Genomic DNA, 21280 nt, shown 5'->3' on the forward strand with positions numbered 1-21280 from the left:
GAAAAACATCATATATTATGTGACGAACAATCAGGATTCCGTAATAATAACTCTTGTGAAGCTGCATTAAACATTGTGATTGATACATGGAAGAAAGAAACAGATAATAAAAAAATAACCATTGCAGCATTCTTAGATTTTAAAAGAGCATTTGAAACGATAGAAAGGAAAAAACTTTTGGAAAAATTAGAAGATATAGGTCTTTCTGAAGTAGCTCTAAATCTTTTCAAAGAATATCTCCATGAAAGAAAACAGGTAACAAAAGTGGAATGCTCAGAATCAGAACCGATAGAAAACAACCTCGGTGTTCCACAAGGGTCGGTATTAGGTCCAATTCTATTCATTATTTACATTAATGATATAATTAAAACCATAAAACATTGCAAAATTAGATTATTTGCAGACGATACATTAATCTATATTTCATGTGAAGAGTACATAGATGCAATCAATAAATTAAATGAAGACCTACAAAATATAGCGAAATGGCTGAAATTAAACAAATTAAAACTGAATGTCAACAAAACAAAATATATGGAAATAGGCAACCAAACGCATAACACAGAGTTAAAATTGACAATTAATGACGAAAAAATTGAAAAAGTAAATGATATTAAATACCTAGGTGTGATACTAGATTCAAAACTAACTTTCGCAGCAAATTTTGAATATGTGCTAAAGAAGGTATCTAAAAAAGTCAATTTTCTTAGAAGATTAAGAAATAAACTAAATGGAAACACTACAGAGCTGATTTATAAAACTATAGTTGCTCCACATTTAGATTATTGCTCTACTATGTTGTATTTGGCCAATGAAGGAAACTTGAACAAGCTAGATGTTATACAGAATAGAGCTATGAGATGTATACTAGGAAAAGGAAAATACGCAAGCATAGATCAAATGAGAGAACAGCTAAATTGGATTTCTATAAAAAAGAGACTATTATTTAATGTGTTAATTTTTGTACATAAAATCATGAACAACCAAATGCCAAAATATTTTAAGGATGAAATTGTTTTTAATAGAGATGTTCATAATTACGAAACCAGAAATGTAAATAGGATTAGATTGCCACATATGAAAAAAACAAAATCACAGAACTGCCTAATGTACAAAGGACTAAAAATGTATGATGAAATGCCTGAAAGTCTGAAGAATGAAGGAAGAATGAATGTATTTAAAAAAAAATGTTATATTTATTGTAAAAATATGTAAAATTACAAAATGAAATATGATCTTGTTTATATTAGTTTATATTCAAATGTATAAACTAACTCAATAAATAATAAAAAAAAAAAAAAAAAAAGCAACGAGCTTAGGATTTTTTGTGGTTTCAACAATATGTCCATCAATAGAAAGTTTATTTATGCTCTGTTTCTCTTTTGTAGTTTGCGAGTTTGTGGCTTCTCTAAGTATTTCCCATAATTTTTTGGGATTATTGTTACTTTCTTTAATTCTTTCTGAGTAGTAAATTTCTTTTGCTTTTCTGATGACGTTACAGCACATGTTTCTATATTTTTTTTAATAGTTGAATGTTAGTTGGTCATACGGATTTTCTTTGGTTTTTTTGTGTAGCGTGTTTCTTTTGTGAATGCAATTTATAATGGAGTGGTTAATCCATGGTTTCAAGGGTTTCAATTTGTTACTTATATTTTTGGTCATCGTCAGGGTATGGTGGTGTAATTCGTTTTTCAAATAGTTAATAAAGTATATCCATGCGTCCTCCGATTGTTTAATTTGGAAGAGTTCTTGCCATGATTTGTTCTTTAAATTGGTTATTATATTTTGAAAGTTGATTTTATTGTATGCTAAAGGCAGGCTACATTTATTTATTAGGATAGCTGTTTGTAGTGCAAAGATAGTTGAATAATGGTCCGTGATAGTTGATTTGTAGACGATACTTTTAGATGGTTTTTTTGACTTTACCATAATGTGGTCAATGCATGATATAGATCCATTTGTCGTTCTTGTTGGTGAGTTGACGGTACTCACTAATCCATGAAATTCTAGCATGTTGATATAGTCTTGGCTTTGGTGGTGTTGGTTGCTCGGTAGTACCTATGTTAATATTTAGATCGCCCATTATTATGATATTTTTGGTATTGGAAAGATTTGAAAGTGTGCAACTAAGACTGTTTAGAAATGGCGTGATGTTACGAGTCGATGGCGAGCGGTATATAGCGAGGATTACTGTATCATTGTTGTATTCTATTTGTGTGCAACTTGCATCTTGAATTTTTAGTTCGGTTACTGTGAAGGTTTGATTATGTTTTGTGTAACCAACAATCCCATCGTTCTGATTATCAAACGTAGTTGAATTGTGTGATGTGTAATTTTTTATGATTTTAGGTGTATATGTGTTTGACAACCAGCACTCGGTCAGAATGATTATGTCGAAAACAATATCTATGTGGTGAAGTTGAATTAAGAGTTCGTCAAAGTTTTTATTTATAGATCTTATGTTTTGGTGCATAATTTTTGTATTGGCAGAGTTTCCAATCAGGCGTTTACACATATTAGTATCTGAAGTTGCGTAAGAAAGGTTTTGGTTGTGTAATTCCTCATCAAAAATTCCATTGAGAAAGGCATGTTGATATAATAATTATACGAAAATTTAAAAAAATAGTTTATATGTTTATGGGAGCTCCACTGTCCGTGGCAGTTACCGGGAGTTTCACCCTAGTTGCAGATAGAGAATTACCGAAGTGGATAATTATTGTTGTAGTTCGAAACAATAAATGTAAAGTTTCTCCTTACCGTTTGATTATGAAGGGTGATTGGGCAAATAACTAACCGACGTTGGAGCTCTCCAGAAGCATCTAAACCATTTTTAACAGGTCATCAGCGTGTTTAATGTAGATGATTTTTTCTCCTTCTTTTTTTCTAATCATAATTTTTGAATCTTTGTACCACACATAATTATATCCCCTTTCTTTCGCCTTTGATTTTGTTCTCCATAGAAGGTCCTTGTAATGAGGACTGAGAATTTCGCTGATGTAGATTCGTTGACTTTCTGGATCCTGCGCGGTGGCTGAGCTTAAAAGTTTCCTGTTTGTAAGAAGTTGGTATCTCTTTTGTCTATTGTTTAGTTTAATATGTATTTTTGGGGGGACTCCCGGTCGTTTATCAGGTATCCTCCTCACTTCCACTATATCTTCTCCTTTTATGTCCACTCCTGCAATTGAAGCCACCCGTTTTATAGCATCAGAGGGCTGCTCGTCATTTTTTGGAATGAGGCCGGCAAACTCCAGTGAATCTTCTAGTGATCTTTGATCAACTTCCGCCAATCTGACTTCCAGACACTTTATTTGTTTGTCCTTTTCGACGAGTGTATTCCTTAGTGACTCTACTTCGGAAACCAATTTAGTGATGGTTTCCATTTTAGCAATTAGATCGTCATATTGACGGCTGATGAAATCTCTCGAGTGTTTACTCTCTAAGTTTTCATCGTCAATTTTTTTAATAATTGCCGATTTAAAAGCTTCCAGTTTTGTTACCATTTTTTTTTCCATTTTCTCCATAAGTATGTCAATTTGCGAAGATACATCTGTAGCCAAGCTCGTTGTCGCGGGGATTTGTCCTTTGCTTCGAAGGTTTTTGTCGTCAGACATTTCTTGTTTTTGTGCACTTTGTAGTAGGAAAGGTTGGAAACTGGCTCTACTACTCTATGTGGATTCGCTGCGTTATCTGTGTTGTTATTGTGGCTGAGTGACGTTTGTTTTGGAATGTCAGCATGAAGTGTTAGGACACTATAAACTCACAGATCACTCTGGTTTCGTGCTACCATTTGAATAACGGATCACTTGTAAGGTATTTTTTAGTTCGGTTTAAGTTTTGGCACTGTTATCAATAAAAAAATTGTGGATAGAACTTCAACTGTACTTTTCGATGTGTGTCCATAGACAATATCAAAGTATTTATTTGTTAATCTATGCAGGCGATATATTAAAGAATTTTTTTGTGCATCAGTGGCAGTATTATTACAATAATATGGCGATATGAGTCGAGTTGGTCTAATCTTACAATGAAATAACAGCAGATATGTAACCAAATATGATAAAAAATGTTGTTAGTTTTAAACGCATGATATTTTCTATTCTTATAGAGACTCCAATTCACCTTTGGTGTCAATGTCCCGCCCTGTTGGGAATAAGGCTCAGATACCTGGGACACATTGTAGAACCAGAAGACATAGCCACATATCCAATGACAACCCTGGTGAACTTTATAGAAAGGACCGGATTACTGTTAAAGGAATGAGTTAAAATGGGAGATAGTTCAATGGGCCTATGGCCTAAGTGCTCAAAGGAACCTTATATCAACTGTCTAATATAATAATAAAAAAAACATGCATGATATTGCATAGAAAACACATTCACCCAATTCTTATTGTTTTCAAGTAAATTGTGTGAAAGTATACGTGTCATTAAAAATACGTTTTATAAATTTTAAATTAAATATCCCTGTCGAAGACTTAATATACAATTTCTTATTAAATACTCTAAAAATACATACATTGGATTATTAGAAGATAGACTAGAATAGAATAAACGATTCAACGTTCTTATTCAAAATACTTAACTCTAAATTTGACTGTTGTGAACTCCTGCAACTTATAAACATACATACACCCACAGTAACAACACGACAAAATACTTCTATAGCAGCACACATAAGCGTAACAACATTGCCCACTCTCCGATATAACGACTTCACATCATGGGAAATCATTACTTGGGTGATGTTGACATATTCAATACCAACTTGGCAAGTTTTGTGGATCATTTAAAACATTTATTTCAACAATACTCCTAAACACATCATGTAAACCTACAAATAGCTGTAATTTTCTGTTTTTGTTTCTTGTGTTTGTATCACTTGTTGCATAGCTTTTATCAAATGTAATTTTTAATAATTTTTAATTTAATTTTATTCTTATTTTTTATGTTTCAAAGTATCTGTCAAATTAAAATTATACTACTAACCATGTAAAAGCCCCCTGGGCGTTAAATAAATAAATAAATATTCGTTCTTCCTTTTGAAAAAATCCTTAATTCCGGTTTCAAAGCCGGGTGAGGTAAAATTTATTGAATGGGTAAATTAACTTACATGGGCTTGGCATATACATTCGAATTAAAAATTTAAATTTGTAATTTTGGTTATGTGCAATATTTGTAAAACTTAATTTTTTTTCTTTATAGCCTGTACATTTTACTATGTCTTTCATTTAGTTTTTATATTTTCTTTCGATCTTGTTTACCACTATCCGAAAACTTTGGGCTGATTAACTTTCCTACACTCCCCAACCTATCTCTCCCCATCTCTTTCACCTTTCCACCACCTTCAACCACACAACATAACCCAAATTGGGGATGACAAAGTCTCAGTGGCTCTGCGCAGTTGAGACTTTTACGCGGAACTCACATTAATTATAAAAACAAAAACCCACCTCAATAAATAACACCTTAGTCACTCGAGCGCTCGATACTGGGACCAAATTTAAATACAAAAATGAAATGTATGATACAGACAGATACGACAGATACAGACCAAATATTCAACAGCTGTGACGTACTAGATATACGCCAATTATACGTTAAAACACTACTAAACTACATTTTTGACAAAAAAAAATTCAATATACACAAAATAACACTAACAAACCAGTTAGACTAGCGTACAAAGAAAACATAAAAATTCCGACAGTAAATTCAAGTTTTGGACAAAGACACTACCAATACCATGCTATAAAAGCTTTCAACAGTGTAAAATTTGAAATTAAAATTGAGGAAAATAAAAATAAATTTACACACAAAATTACAAAATGGATTAAAGAACAAAAAAGACAATATTACCAAAATGTCATAGCATAAAATAAAAACAAAACCTACACGTCACACACAAAACCAATATAAACACACATCACTCACAAACACGCAAGATTATTTTCAATGTATTATTTTTTAATTTTATATATATTACTTTGTATTATGTATTTTTAATTTTAAATGTATTATTTTCTCTTTAAATGTATTATGTAGATTATATTTTCATATTATAAAATAAAAGCCTCAGCACTGGCAAGCCACCCAGTGAGGCCTACATTACTGGAAAACTTAAAATGTAAAAAAAATTGTACCAAAAAAAAAATGTTTTTAAATTTTTATGAATCAGGCAAGGATACACATCGATACAACATCACCAACGGAAATAATTTCCGATTCAAATCCAGGTGGATTTCGAATTTCTAAAATAGGTTATAAATTAAACTTATTAGAATAATGTTAACTGATAACCATAACCATTTATTAAGACCTTTTAGTAGTCGGTAGCACGCAGCAGTTAAATAGGACACGCAATATGGCCATTTATCCGAGAATTGTTACATTTTACAAATACGATTAGTCATTGTAATTCCACAAAGGACTGGAATGGCAAAAACATGTTTTTGAAATCTGAATCCCATGTGTTTATAATTCTTGCCGGTTTATAATCGGTTAATAACTAGCGTTGAAACGTTGGAACGTAAATTTTAAATTAAAATGATTGATTTAGTCCTTTCGTATTTCATATATAGCTAGGAAAAGGTTGTGGTGAGCTCTCAGACTTAGGTTGAAAACCTTTACAATCGTCGAAATACATATTGATCAAATATTGTAGGTGTACAAATCAAACGAGAATGTAGTAATTGATATTGAAGTTAGTAAATAAAACTCACAGTTAATGGAAATTACTTTGCAAAATGTTTACGTTGACTTTCGTTGAAAATCCACACAAATTATTTAAGACCAAATTGACCAAAAATATGGCACGTTACTATTTCTGCATTTAAATCGAATAACAAAACGCACGAGAAAAGAATAGCCACAGCGAATTTGTGCATGAATGAAATGGCTACAAATAACATCATTCGTTCTAAATAAACAGAGCGCATTAGAAAGAGATAGCCATTGAAAGAATATGTGTTCCAGTGAAACGGTTATATTATTATGAACGCCCCTCGTTTCTCTCATCTTCTGGCGACACCAGTTACGAGCTTAAAGCGACCCACTGACGGGCAAACATGTCCGCGGTAAGCATGACGTCACTGGCGAGCGACGAGCATTTTTGTATCAACGTCATACTCAGACTGCTCTCCTTTTCCTTCATATCGTTTCACATTCCTGTCTCACTTTATTTTATCCGAAAAGAATTATGAATGAAGAATTGTATTTATTGAAATAGAAATTGATTTTTGAGTACATGCGAATGGAAAAAAAACTCTTTCAGATTTGGTTTTTGCACATTTAGAAAAGCGTTTTTTCACAATAAAAGAGCCTAGAGCGACGTGTTTGTGGCAGCCGGTGACAGCTTGACCGACGGGCTTATGTACGATACTAAACGCACTGTTTGTTCACTGGACCCAGTTCATTGCATCCACGCGCGTTGTCTCCTTAACCTATCTTCCATTTTAATGCATCTAAGCATTAAGCTCTTCTAATTTCAAGAAGCTCAAAGGAAGAAAGTTGTACACATGAACATCGACGTTTTTTAAATAGTTTTATGAAAAAAAATACCACCGGGGTCCACAATAATTAGAATGTAGACACCTCACAAAAGCTAGGGACTGTAGGACGTGATTTATTAATGCAGCTCTTGATGATGCCTGGATTATATAAAGGGGGAAAATAGAAGACGGTAGTTCGTTTCACAAACGAACCGACTTATAGAAAAACGAGTCAAAGAAACGATCCGTTCTCATGAAGTAAACATCAACTGTGAATGGGTGTTCCGCAAATCAATGCTGACTATATTAAAACACCTGAATAACAGACTCATGCTCACATTTCGTTTGTGCATTAGAGGTGGCAATTTGTTTGTTGTTAATCAGACAGACCGCCATCTTTTTCATAGAATAAAATCATCAAGTGAACTATTATTTATTACGTGTATAGTGTAATTGTTAAAAGCTGTAACTAGAATCATCATTCAATAGAGGCTCGTTTAACCGTGCGAATGTATTACTTTAAGGCAATGCCATACGTAGTAATGCAAAATCATGTGTTTTTGGTTTGAAAATTTGGTCGCCTAGAAATGTTTCAGACGCTTTAATTAAATATTGCGAGTAGAATACTTCTTGGCCTTTGAAAAAAACGAGTATTTTTTAGATAAGTCTTTTTATAAGCCCAGAAAAAAATAATGTATAAGGCCTATGAAAACTGCTTTAAAGTTCAAAATCTCCTACTTACGAACCCATTTTCGGTTATGATTTTATTGTATCAAATGAAGTTATTTATAAAATGATCGAAAGAAAATCAAATATTTATGTCTGAACATCCATAAAATAAAATAAAAGGCACTTTTTGGCCATGTTTTTTTCTTGCATAAATCAAAACAGGCGGATGGTGTTAAGCGGGAATTTAAACCTTATCGCCATCTATGATATTTGGTTTATCCACTATCATAAAATGCTTGAACGGTTATTGAGAGAAACTGTAAATCTATATAAGGTATAATTTAAATGTGATGTTAGACACCTTCACAGCTACCAGCAATTAAAGGAGCTGGGGGCTTAAAGTCCTGAAATTTTGAGTGAGAATTCGTGTTTACAATTTTCTGCAATCGTACAACTTGAAATTATATTTGGTTTATCGATTATCAGAAAAATTGATCATCAATAACCACGCATGAGGGCTTACTAAGTATTCGTAAATCCTTTATTTTTCTTGGTACGCTCTCTTGGGAATTGATTTATATTATTAAATCAAAATTCGTTATACATAAATCACGCCTTAATGAAAAACGTTACAATTAAATACATTTGCTTTATCGAAATGAAATACCCACAAAATACAGAGGCTTTATCGGTTTTAATCTTTGATGTCCAAGAAAAGATTTTTTCTGGCTATTTGTGTTCATTTCAAAATATTTTTATTTCTTTTTACCAATCTGTTGGTGCGGGGCAAGAAACAGCAATGAATAGTGATTGCTCATTCCAGAATGCGACAATACAAAAAAACCAAATAATTTTTTTTTTTTTGAATACCTTAGTGATTAAAACCTCATATTGTCATATTTAATTATTGAAGACAATATTAGCGATGCCTAAACGAAAATTAGAAACACAAAAATCAATTTAATATTGTCTTCAATAATTAAATATTACAGTTTGAGGTTTTACTCATCAAGTTATTCCAAAAATAAAATATTTATCCTAAACTTGCAGAAAAATTCAATAGACGTAGCACATTGAAATTAAAATAAGATATATTTATCTAAGACAATGTCTAGAATGCATTTAGTTCGAGTTGAATTTTGCGATCATACATAAAGGTAGCAGCCAATAAAAAATGTGCGATGAGTAAATGAAGACAATGTTGCTAGTTCTTATTCGAAGTATGATCCAGTTAAGTGTGACCGAAGGAGATAGGGTCCCATTAGCTCAGTTGGTAGAGCGGTGCCCCGGTAAGGCAAGGATTCTGAGTTCGAGTCCTAGATGTGACCGTATCTTTTTCTGATTTTTCTGTTACAAATTTTCTTTTAAGAATCGCTAATATTGTCTCCAATAATTAAATATAAAATAAAGTCGTTTCTTACCTTCCCGCGCTTAGTTTTTTTCAATTACGCAACGAATTTTGATGGAGTTTTCACTTTCATTTGGAGAATTTCTTCATTTATAGAATGTTAAACAAGTGGATGTTTTGAAATCGAGTGGTAAAAAAATATTTTGTTGAGTGCTTACATTGCTAACGCTGGCTAAACCTTATGAGATACATCAAAATAATGTACTACGGAATTGTATACCTTAAAAAGGCCTACAGAAAAATCCAGAATGGTATATGTCTAAGTCATAAGGATAACTCCCAGCAACACCGGGTACACGTCAGCTAGTTTAGTTATATGATTTATATTTCCACACCATTCCTTACTTTAAGGTTATCGTTAAAATATTATATTTTCCCTTTCTTAAAATAAAATATACTTTCTAACGGTCTGGTATTTATGAATGCAATATATTTTACCGACGCTATGAATTTTAGAATTAAAAATAATTTAAAATTGTATATTTGTCTTTAGTTGTTAGCCTCCATGTTTAAGTAGGTAATAGTCTCCATATTTAAGTGTTAGTCTCCATGTTTAATTGTTAGTCTCCATGTTTAATTGTTAGTCTCCATGTTTAAGTGATAGTCTCCATGTTTAAGTGTTAGTCTCCATATCTAATTGTTAGTCTCCGTGTTTAAGTGATAGTCTCCATGTTTAAGTCATAGTCTCCGTGTTTATGTGTTAGTCTCCGTGTTTAAGTGTTAGTCTTCATGTTTAAGTGTAAGTCTCCATATCTAATTGTTAGTCTCCATGTTTAAGTGATAGTCTCCATGTTTAAGTCATAGTCTCCGTGTTTATGTGTTAGTCTCCGTGTTTAAGTGTTAGTCTCCATGTTTAAGTGTTAGTCTCCATATCTAATTGTTAATCTCCATGTTTAAGTTATACTTTCCATGTTTAAGTGTTAGTCACCGTGTTTAAGTGTTAGTCTCCATGTTTAAGTGATAGTCTCCATGTTTAAGTCATAGTCTCCGTGTTTATGTGTTAGTCTCCGTGTTAAAGTGTTAGTCTCCATGTTTAAGTGTTAGTCTCCATATCTAATTGTTAATCTCCATGTTTAAGTCATATTTTCCATGTTTAAGTGTTAGTCACCGTGTTTAAGTGTTAGTCTCCATGTTTAAGTGTTAGTCTCTGTGTTTAAATGTTAGTCTCCATGTTCAAGTGTTATTCTCCATCTTTAAGTATAAGTCTCCATGCTTTAGTGTTATTCATCATGTTTAAGTGTTACTCTCGATAAAAAAGTTATTAAATGAACATTACCAATTTAGAACACGTAAGGGTGTAAATGAGAAATGTTAAAAAATAAAATGTATGTACATATAAGCAGTGACTTTACAATGAACAACGTATCCCAAAATTACGTGAACATAAAACGACGCCAACCTTTTAAGGGGTAAAAGGCCAACTCACGACTAATCCGAATATGTAAATTAACCTCAGAAAAACGTCGCTTTTACGAATTGTTTAGTTGATAGCCTCTATTTTTAAGTAATAGTCTCCATATTTAAGTGTTAGTCTCCATGTTTAAATGTTAGTCTCCATATTTAATTGTTAGTCTCCATGTTTAAGTGTTAGTCTCCGTGTTTAAATGTTAGTCTCCATATTTAATTGTTAGTCTCCATGTTTAAGTGTTAGTCTCCGTGTTTAAATGTTAGTCTCCATATTTAATTGTTAGTCTCCATGTTTAAGTGTTAGTCTCCGTGTTTAAATGTTAGTCTCCATATTTAATTGTTAGTCTCCATGTTTAAGTGTTAGTCTCCGTGTTTAAATGTTAGTCTTCATATTTAATTGTTAGTCTCCATGTTTAAGTGTTAATCTCCACGTTAAAGTCATAGTTTACATGTTTAAGTTTTAGTCACCGTGTTTAAATGTTAGTCTCCATGTTTAAGTGTTAGTCTCTGTGTTTAAATGTTAGTCTCCATGTTCAAGTGTTAGTTTCCATGTTTAAGTGTTAGTCTCTATATTTAATTGTTAGTCTCCATGTTTAAGTAATAGTCTCCATGTTAAAGTGTTATTCTCCATGTTTGTATTTATTTAGTTATTAATCTTAAGTTAGCTCACATCTTCGTGCGTGCTAATAGTTTTATAAACATATAAACATGTACATTGTTTGGCAAACATAATCTTTCTTTAAATATTTCACTAAAGTCACAAAAAAAAGAAATAAGTTTAAGTAATAGTTTCCATGTTAAAGTGTTAATCTCCATGTTTAAGTGTAAGTCTCCATGCTTTAGTGTTATTCATCATGTTTAAGTGTTACTCTCGATAAAAAAATTATAGAATGAAAATTAAAAAAATTAGAACACATAAGAGTGTAAATGAGAAATATTAAAAAATAAAATGTTTGTGCATATAAGCAGTGACTTTACAATGAACAACTTATCCCAAAATTTGACGCCAACCTTTCAAGGGGTAAAAGGCTATCTCATGACTAATCCGAATATCTAAATATGACCTCAGAAAAACGTCGCTTTTACGAATTTAGGGACAATCTTCACCTTTGGTTAGTTTTTTTAATGGCACAACTACAAATTTCTGTCACGCAATCCTGAATAATGCAAGTTGATAAAACGCACTGTGATCAATATCAAGTTTATCTACCTTAATTCAACTAGATCGGATATTGGAAAGTGGGTTTATTTCCACTTCAAAGATTGCATTAATTCATTCAATCTCGAAAATTAAAGTACGACGCATTTTTGATTATAATGTGTTCACGATAATGGTGGTGTCATTATTATCCATGCGATTTTAGTGTGAATAACACACAATACAAATTCCACACCAACTAAAAACAATGGAAAAAAATGTTACAGATTATTCACGTAACTAAATTTCACATCAACTAAAACAATGGAAAAAATGTTACAGATTATTCACGTAACTGTCTTTATGGAAAATAAACTGATTAGCGCCAAAAGGTTAATATTCCAAGTTCAGACAAAAACTTAATTACGTTTCAGTCGAAGCGAACACGTAACTTTCTTTTGCCGAACATGAGACATTAGCAGAAGGAAATTGAAATGAATGTTTGCCTAACGAATTAGGGGCCAAATGGGATAAATAGTAGTCCCCAAGTAGGTATCTTGTGTTTGTCCTGCTACGTGTTCTGCCGTCTGAGATTTATTAGGAAAGTGGAACAGTTCGTGGAAGGTTCGCTAGATTAGCTGTTCTCACATCGTGGTACGTCAGTGAAATTGGGTCCGTGTTATCGTCAGCGTAGCCGATATATCTGTGTCAAAAATATTTATCGTTAGTTGGAGTCGCAAATATCAGTTTGTGTTTTAATTGTGGACTGCAATCAATATTTAACATAGCTATTGTGATAGCTGTGGTTAACAGTTAGTACATTGCCTGGCAAGTTAATTACATGTTTTTATAACTAATCTTTCAAATTTAGAGGACATGAAAACGGTGGAAATATTTATAATAGATTTGGAGTTTGCATTTTTATTTGGGTTTTTTATTAATATTAGCGTTGCCGTTGTTCAAAAAGTATCCTTGCAATTATTTTACTCCTGTTGGGCTGTAAGGTCGGAGACTTTCTTTTTTAAAGCTGAATGCAATAAATTTTGGGAGATTTTAAATATATTCAAATAACTAAGGGCTTTGGGAAGTAGGAAGGTACTCAGTGAGAAATAAATAAATAATTATACAGTGAAATAACGTACGATAAACCAATTAAGTTCCATTAATTAAGCCGGTAGGTATATTTGTTTTACATTAGCTCCACAGAGGAGGTCTTGAGGAAAAAATGTCCCACGGGGCCTATGTCATCTTTGGGGATTCTGTGTGGGTGGGTCTTTTTAGGTAAAGGAAGAAGAGGAACTTGTGGGAAGGAAAAAGGTATAAAGGGTTGGTAGGAATCTGGGGGTCAATGTGTCGAGGAGTGACGGACGTACGAATTCATGCGTTTCAATTCGGTGCGAGGCGATGGGTCGAGAGAGTTCGGCGGGAGAGGTCAAAAGGTCTCACTCAATCAATCTCTCCTGATCCAGCCCCCCATGCAGTAGGTGGCCAAGACCTAGATAAACCTTACCAAACGAAGCCGGGCATCTCTACTAAGTCACCAAACGTAGCAAACCACTCGGAGTGACCAATGGCAGGGGTATTGATTAAAAAATATTATGTTTAAAATGGTGGGAAAATAAATATATATGGAAAATGACTACATTATTTACAATTGTATTGTATTGTAGCATTCATACTGGAATAAACAAAATGCAATCTTTATAACAGATAATATATTTTATTTTATTTTATTTTATTTATTAGCGTTATAAACAGTCTTTATACATGCATATATAACAGTGATCAGAGTAGTTATGTCATTGACCAATAAAATAACGACAAAACAAACCATAACAGAAAAATACATAACAACATACCTAATACAAACAATTCTGATAAAGTACATCAATTATCAAAAATGTATTAATCAATTGAAATATTTAAAAAAAAAACAATGAAATATTAAGTTTTTTGGTTAAATAAGATGCAGTATCACTTTTTTACGGATGCTGTGAATTTAGCTAGGTTCGTGTTAAACACATCGATGTTTGGGCATAATCTATTGAATGTGCTACAGCTTCTTCTTATAAATACATTTCCAAGGTAATTTGTATTGCTTTTAGGAATATAAAACGTATCCAGAGATCGAGTAACTCTTTTTGGACATTTGAAATGAATATTTTGTAGTAAGTATGGGCTATCAATATGGTTATGAAGTATCTTATAGAGCATCAATAGGTCTCTGATATCACGGCGTTGTTCAAGAGATTTAAGGTTTATAACGTTATTACCTAAATATGGCAAGTGTTATTAGTATTTCATTACGGGAAATGAAATAACAATAACACTTGGATGAACAAGTTAAAGAATGGGACTCATAATTTATAATTTTTGTTTATCGTTTGAAACGCGAGGCGAAGATAATAATTGGTCTCGAGAAATGGGACATAACTCCACGGATAATCTATTTATTGTCTTTTCGGATCGTAAATTATGTGCCTTAATTTGTTGATGTTGTTTTTTCTTATTTAGGCCAGTGTCAGTTTCCTGGTACCTACTGGTGAATTTGGAAGATCTTTCTGGACGTTGTTTACTGCTACGTTTAATTTTTAATAATGTATCATAGCTTAGTTAATATACAGGGTGTATCGGCACTAACCCGACAAACTTTAACCAGCTATTCCTTAGCACATTTGGAGTAAAAAATGTCATGGGCACTTTGCTGTCCGGTAGCATTTTTTTTCAATTAAAAACAAAAAAACAAAAAATTTCCACACTACATCACTGTCATTGGCATTGGGTTTCGTGTTCAACAGCTGTTATAAGCAAGTATGTCAAAAAGCGTCTTCGCTCTTTCGCACACATTAAATAATAATAGTTAAAAATGAGACGAATGGTGCCGTGCCATTTCGTTGTGATTGTAAGTGTGCGCCAATATAGGTACACACGTGCATTATTCAACGGAATTCGAATAAAATATTTGCCAGATGGGTTTTCAAACTTTGACAAAGGATAAAACAGTGGTGACATGTGGTGAAAATATGAATAATAAATTTTTTTATAAAAAAAAACGTTACCGGACAGCAAAGTGCACGTAAGATTTTTTACTCCAAATATGCTAAGGAATAGCTGGTTAAAGTTTGTCGGGTACGTGCCGATATACCCTGTATACATAAGTCGCTTCCTATCTAACTACATAATTTGATTATTATTTTTTTTGGTAAACTAATGTTTAAGACAAGATTTTTTTATGCATAGCACAAAGGGTAACAATTATTTTTATAAGCAATAATTATTAGCCTGAAACACTCATCCGCATTGAAAAATCTCCTGATAAAAGATACATGACGCCAACGAGACATGTATTGCTTATAAAAATAATTGTTACCCTTTGTGCTATGCATAAAAAATCTTGTCTTAAACATGAGTTTACCAAAAAACATAATAATTAATATTTGACAAGTTCTAGTATCTTCACCAAAAAATGTAGACAATTTGTCTCGACGCCATCTAGTGAGAGAGTTAGCACTTACAATGCCTTTCTCATATAAAATAAAGTTGGTTGTTTTCAGGTGAAAAAATGTAACAAGCAGTAATTGTTGAATGAAACACTAGTATATATTGAATTATTTCGCGGACAAGAGATAAGCCGCAATAGCTCAGTGGTCAGAGCTGTCGACCGGAAATCGAAAGGACACGGGTTCAAGTCCCGTTGGCGTCATGTATCTTTTATCAGGAGATTTTTCAATGCAGATGAGTGTTTCAGGCTTATAATTATTGATTATAAAAATAATTGTTACATAATTTGATGCTTTAAAGTAAACAATTTTATAAAATATACAATATAACATAAATTATATAATATAACATGAAATTTTTGATTAAGATTATTCCATATTAAAGTACTTTGTTTATTTATCTTAAGGAGAACGACAGCGCTGACCTTTCCAATCAAAACATAAATTTTTTTTTGAGTACAAAATACTTGACCAACAGAAAAATTATTTATTTATTTAAAAGGTTCTGCAAATATCAAGTATGAATATGTGCTACTTTATTTATTTGTATTTTTAACTATAAAATAATTAAAATGTAGATGATTATAGAGGCCATTTTGGTATTTTTTTTAGTTAATTGTAATTGTTAAAAAAATAGCCTAACCCCACAAACTATATCAATATAATTAAAAATAAAATAAAACATCTAAAAAAAAATATAGCTATTGTCTTGGGTGGAAATTTTAGTTTAAGTCCGTGAAAATACTTTTTTAATACTATTTTTTACTACATATTTGCTGAACATTTTGGTAAAAAAAATAATTATATAGTTTTATAAGGTGTTTTGGTCTAAAATCCAATTATAAATTTTGTTTGCAAAAGGCCAAATTTAAGTAATGTATGAAACAGATTCTTTAAATGGATTTATTCGATTCTTGTTTTGAGGCTATTTGCAAGAAGATTGTAATGTTATAGTACGAGAGCCCACGACCAAAATTTTTGTCTCATAGCAATACGGCCAAAACCGCATCAAATCGATAGATACGATAATCCTGAACTCGAAAATACCAATATCAGACATTTTCCGCGTAGCGTTTGATCTGACCGAATTTTCAAAATTGTCAAAGAATTTTACCGAACTGCATCATAGCAATATGTCTGATTTGCAGACTGTAGTTGAATGATAGTTCTGAGATACGGGAAACATATTTTTCAGACGTTAGTGGTGTAGCGCAAACCCGTAAAATCACTTAAAAAAATTAAAAATGAGACAAAAAAAATGTGTCATAGCAATACGTCTGAAAATCTTTTTTATTAGTAAATTTTGGTTATTTGATGCGAACAAAACAATTTTCAGACGGAAATGTGAACGCATTAAATTTTGAGACCGTTTTGAAAATGTTAACAAATTTTACCGATCGGTATCATAGCAATATGTCTGAAAATTGTTGGACATGATAAAATAAGTTGTCCACATGTGCAAAAAATTTATATCAGACAAATTAAGTGTAGCACCTTCTCTATCAGACAACTTTTCGATACTCAGATATCATTTAAAAATCGTATTGAGGCATCTTGAATTTTCTGAGGCTGTTGAAATTAAATACTGATTGATTTGATAGTTTTGGTTTTATTTAAAGCACACTTGAGTAACTTTTACAAAAGAAATAAGTAATGACATCTGTCATCTGTCAAAGTACATATAATAGACAAGGGAGATTCTTGAATATCTATGAAGGCTGTAAATTTAAAAAAACATTTAACAGAGGCGTCGGCCAGGCGACTCCGAAACGTTATTTTCGTTTTTGGGAGTATATGCTACACTTAAAGTGTCTGAAAACAGGTTTTTGGTAATCATGGCAGCAATACGAAAAGTTGAAAAAAAAAATTATCCGTATTGCTATGATACAGGTCGGCTAAATTTGTTGACATTTTCAAAAATGCGCTCAGGCTATATGCTACGCGCAAAATGTCTGAAAACAAACTTTTTCGTAATACAATTATAAAATCTATGTACATTTTCACTATCAGACGTATTGCTATAATACCGACTTTCTTTTTTTTTGACACAGCAGAAATGGCCTCCCACGCAGTTGCTACACTTTCGACCGTTACTACACACCTAGTCGGGTTCAGAATCATACAATCTAACGATTTTATAGGGTTTTTGCCGTATTGCTATGAGACATGGTTTTGGTCGTGGGCTCTCGTACTATTATGATTTATATACCCTCATGGCCTATGCTTCTTTCACCACTTTCAGTCTTTATTGTATTAGTGTACAACTTAATAAGTTGTCTTGTATAGTGTTCGTGTATAACGAACACAGTACAAGACATTATTATAAATGTCGTGTGTAGAAGCCAATTTTGCATTTTGTAGATTTATTGTTAACATACATATTTTATCAAGTCTTAAATCCTGTATTCGTCTAGGATAACTTGAAACCTGTAAATTTTACTCTCGTAAAACGGGAATCCTTCCTAGTTGGACAGTCAAAAGCATAAAATGTAATCAATTTAATAAAAAAAATAAAAATCAATAAAGACATAATATGTATGTTACACATATTTGCATAGGTTTCTAATTTTCAATTTGCTTATTTCTTAGTATAGTTTGTTCCTGGGGGTATCTGGGTTACAATTAAAGAGTTGTGTTATAATTTTATTCTTTATTATTTGTAAATCGTTTAAGTGTGTGTGTTTCTCCATATTTCTGTTAGATAATTTAGATGGGGCTTGATTTGAGCTACAGTATAAGCCCTTCTTTACATTTGTAGGTAGAAGATGAGATCTTCTACCAAATACATCAGTTAGTGGAACAATTTTCTTTTTTAGTTTTTGTATGTGCTGTTTAAAGATCAGATATTTGATATTATTTTTATATATTTTTATGTCAGATATTGACTGTTTAAATTGTTTTCCAGAACTTGGCCAAAAATACTTCAACAAATTATTAAAACATTGTGAGGGAAAAAAAACGCATGGCTTTTTTATCAAGATACTGTTAAAAATGTGAATGCATTGTCGTTTTCCAAATAAAAGTTTAGTCATTCAGAATATATCTGAATACGTGTTCACACAAGTGCCTTATCTGAGTAAATATATTTGTATTCGTCTTAGACGACAGGCGGAATCCTTTGCCATTTGCTACGGATTAGAGCAATTGGTTCAGGAGCCTACAAGGGTTCCTGATGTCCAGACTCACCGCTCCAATCTGTTAGACCTATTCTTAACTACTGTGCCACACGGTTATAAGATTGACGTCACAGCGCCTCTGGGATCATCTGACCACTGCCTAGTGACGACATCAATCCCCATTAGCCTCAGACCAACCAATGAGAGGCTGAGGAGAAAAGTGTGGCACTATAGGTCAGCAGATTGGTTCGGTATGCGGGCCCATTTCAATGCTTTTCCGTGGTCAGCTGTTTGTTTTCGGACTTCGGACCCTTCAAGATGTGCCCAGGAGATTGGTGAAGTCATCAAATCGGCGATGGATGGCTTCATACAATCGACTACTAAAGAAACTGGTGTGGGCTCAAAGCCGTGGTTCAGTCGACAATGCTCCGAAGCAGTTCGACGAAAAAACGCGGCTTACCGAGCCTACAACACATCTCGAACGCCCGAAAGCAGATCAGCATACAACAAATCGGCAAAGGAATGCAAGAGAATCATCAATAGGTCAAAATTCGAACACGACCTGCAGATCAGCAAAAAGCTGGCTGCCTGCCCGCATGGCAGCAGAGCATTCTGGTCGCTTGCGGGCTCAATAGGTCGAAATTTTTGCAAACCCAGTTTGCCACCTCTTACCAGACCTGACGGCTCACTAGCAAACACCGCCACCGAAAAGGCAAACCTTTTAGGGAAAATGTTTGCGGAAAACTCGACCCTCGACGACGGGGGTGCTGTTCCGCCGTCGGTTCCTCACTGCGGCTTCTATATGAAAAAGCTGAGGATCCGGCATCGGGATGTACTCCACGTCATACGGGGGCTCGATGTTAACAAAGCTAGTGGACCTGATGGAATACCTGCCCTGGTATTGCAGAGGTGTGCTGCGGAAATAGTTCCAGTTTTGACAAAGCTCTTCAAAATGTCCCTGAAGTGTGGCACTGTGCCCTCTGGTTGGAAAAAAGCGGTAATTCACCCTATTCCCAAGAAAGGTGACCGCTCCAACCCGGCCAACTACCGCCCCATAGCGATCACATCAGTTCTGTCCAAAGTGATGGAACGTGTGATCAACGACAAACTGCTCACATACCTCGAGAAGAACAAAATTATCAACGACCGTCAATACGGATTCCGGCGGAACCGCTCGTGCGGTGATCTTCTCGCGTATGTGACGCATGTTTGGGGGCGGTGCCTGGAACGTCACGGTGAGACCCAAACGGTCGCACTAGACATATCCAAGGCCTTTGACCGGGTCTGGCACCGAGGACTTGTCAACAAATTGCATTCTTACGGACTTCCCGCATCCCTGTGTACGTGGATTGCTGACTTTTTAAGGGATAGGTCGATTCAGGCGGTTGCTGACGGTTTCACCTCTTCCTCGCACTCCATAAATGCTGGCGTCCCACAGGGATCGGTTCTGTCTCCGACTTTGTTTTTGTTGCACATCAATGACCTTTTGACATGTGCACCGATTCATTGTTACGCGGATGACAGTACAGTTCATGATAGCTTTTTGTTTGACAAGCCCCCAAAGGGCACACAAACTCCAACGGCTCGGAGGGCTTTGAAGCAGAGAATGGACGGTTATCTCGAGAGTATTTCCTCCTGAGGTAAAAATAATCTCGTCGAATTTAATGTTTCAAAGACCCAATCCTATCTGATTACGTCTAAAAGGGATCCAAATGATAATCTAGTCTCCTTCAACGGAAGCAATCTTCCGAACAGGCCTTCCATTGATATGCTTGGTGTAACTATAAGTGACCAGCTCAGGTACGGGGGCTCCATCGAAGCTAGAGTAAAGTTGGCCTCTCAGAAGCTGGGCGTACTGTACAGGGCCCGCAGATACTTTAATAGTACACAACTGCTCACCCTGTACAAATCGCAAGTGCGCCCTACTGTCGAATTTGGCAGCCATCTCTGGTCTGGAGCCCCAAAATACCTGAAAAAAACCCTTGACTCTGTGCAGAAACGGGCGGTCCGTTTGATAGATTCCCCAATCTTAACAAACGGACTGCAATCTTTAGAGCACAGGCGTCAGGTAGGTATGCTGTCCTTGTTCTATCGGTATTACAATGGAAGATGCTCTGAGGAACTAGCGTCATTGATCCCTTCGGCACCGGTGCGTAGTCGGGATACACGCCAAACGCGCGCCCAACATTTGTACACAGTTGACACTTGTCACATGAGAACGGGTCGCTTCTATGATTCGTTCTTAAGTTCAACAGCTCGGCTGTGGAACGAACTGCCGGCCTCTGTGTTTCCTCCCTCCTACAACATGGGACTCTTCAAGACCCATGTTCACTCCTTCCTCTCCACAAAAAGACCCTCCACACAGCATCCCCAAAGATGACATAGGCCCTGAGGGAAATTATTTTCTTCAGGGCCTCCTGTGTGGAGTAAATATAAAAAAAAAAAAAAAAAAAAATATATATAATGAACGAGATGCAAAACTATTAATATATTGAAGAACACGTGTTCCGACTTCGTCATAACATACTCCTGCTTTACTGATAGTTTGTTACGAAA

Source organism: Hesperophylax consimilis, chromosome 25 (assembly GCF_061612785.1).
Source record: "Hesperophylax consimilis isolate HC1 chromosome 25, BYU_Hcon_1.0, whole genome shotgun sequence".
Classification (NCBI taxonomy): Eukaryota; Metazoa; Arthropoda; class Insecta; order Trichoptera; family Limnephilidae; genus Hesperophylax; species Hesperophylax consimilis.